This window comes from Peromyscus leucopus, chromosome 4 (genome assembly GCF_004664715.2).
Source record: "Peromyscus leucopus breed LL Stock chromosome 4, UCI_PerLeu_2.1, whole genome shotgun sequence".
NCBI lineage: Eukaryota > Metazoa > Chordata > Mammalia > Rodentia > Cricetidae > Peromyscus > Peromyscus leucopus.
Window position 1 is genome coordinate 127,323,159 of NC_051066.1, and position 1,867 is coordinate 127,325,025.

Here is a 1,867-nt window from a genome sequence, read left to right on the forward strand (position 1 = left end):
GGCTCCAAGTGGGCACTGGCACGTGAGGGGGCGGGGGCGTGAGGGCGGGCGTGAGGGGCGGGGCGTGAGGGGCGGGGCGGGGGCGTGAGTGAGGGGCGGGACGGGGCCCAGTAGTGTGCGGTGCTGAGGGGAGGTGGGCGGGGCTGGCGTGGAGGGGCGGGACAAGGCGTGAGGAGCCTGGTGTGGATGGGCGTGGCGTAAAGTGACGTAGACGGAGCCTAAGAGATTAAGAGGGCCGGAGGCGCGAGGGGGCGGGGCTGAGTAAGGCTTGTGGCGACCAGAGGTGGGAGGGGCGGGGCGTGAGGGGTGGGCGGGGCGCGAGAATGTGGCGCTGAGTCAGGCATGTTGTGATGAGAGGTGGGAGGAGTTGTGTGGAGGGCGGGGCGAGAGGGGGCGTGGAGGGGGCGGGTCGTGAGGGTGTGGCGTGGAGGGTGGGGGCCGTGTGGTGATGGATGAGAGGTTGAGACTGCAGGAGCCGGTGTACAGGGTGGCTGGAAGGCGGAGCTGAGGCGTGAGGAGTGGGCGTCCGACCTAGCCTACCTGCTCAGGATCTGTACTTGAATTCTGGGAACAGAGCCAGGCATGATGGTGTGGTGGCATACCCCTGATCTCCGTGAGTTTGTGGCTAGCCTGATCTACACTAGCTCCAGTATACCCAGGACTACATGCAGATACTTTGTCTATAAATAAATAAATAAATAAATAAATAAATAAATAAATAAATAAATAAATAAATAAATAAATAAATAAATATAAATAAAAATAAAAGGAATAGATCTCTGACAAAATTGCGAGGGTAGATAGAGCGGAGACAGGTTTTCAGGTTTTAGGCCCTATGGTCTTACTGTGAAAGGTGAGATCTTTCTGAACTTCCTTAGGCTGCGTGCTAATCGCTTCCACTTACAAGCTCGTGTTGCAAGGCTCTCACTAGAGAAGACCACTCAAACACAATCTATGAGACAATTCAAAGTCTTTATTCCAGACTGCTGACGACTGTGCCTGGGTATTCTGGACCCAAGTGTGCCCGAGCCTTTCTCAGGGTCCATATGTAAGCAAGAGAACTACATCCTGGCTGGAAAGTCCTTAAGGTCCCCTTCCCGCACCTGCAGGCACATAGTTTCAAAAACTAAAATATGTGATTAACAAAAATGGTGAGGTCAGGCTGACCATTGCCAAGAGCCCACATCTTTGAGTTGTTTTTCTTCCCGGAATTGTTTTTCTTAAATTCTCCCTTACAGTTAGTTATTGGCACTCTACTCAGCAAGACAAAGGTCGTCTGAGGTACCAAAATGGAGTCACCATAGTCACCTTGCTACTCCTGTCACACTGGAGGCCCTGCCCCCCCCCAAAAATGACATCATCCCCTTGAACCTCAGTTTTTCTCATCTGTAAAATGGAAATGTTGATAATAAAAGTACCTACACCAAGGAGAACTGCAAAAAAAGAATTATTGAGATGATGTATGTAAAGGACATACAGTCATAAGTGCTTAACAAATTTGGCTACTATTGCTATTATTATTTAAAAGATCATTCACATTGACTCACCCTCTCCCCAATTTTGTGGTCAGTAAACATTTTCAGCCTGAATTATAACTTTTAATAGCTAAAGCCATTTTCTTGAATCTGAGGAAAATCATACTGGAACATAATGATCTAAGGCTAATTTAATTCTCTTGAACTTCATAATAAGTATCAATAATACATCTTGAAACAATGATAGCCAGTATGAGGTTGTAAACATGGCCCAGGCTCCTTCCTGGAGGAGGAGATTGCTCCATTTACTCTATAAACAACCACATAGTAGTTATTAGTTTTCTTTTTGTGAAATAAGGAAATCTCTAAGAGAGGAAACGAAACTGTCCAAG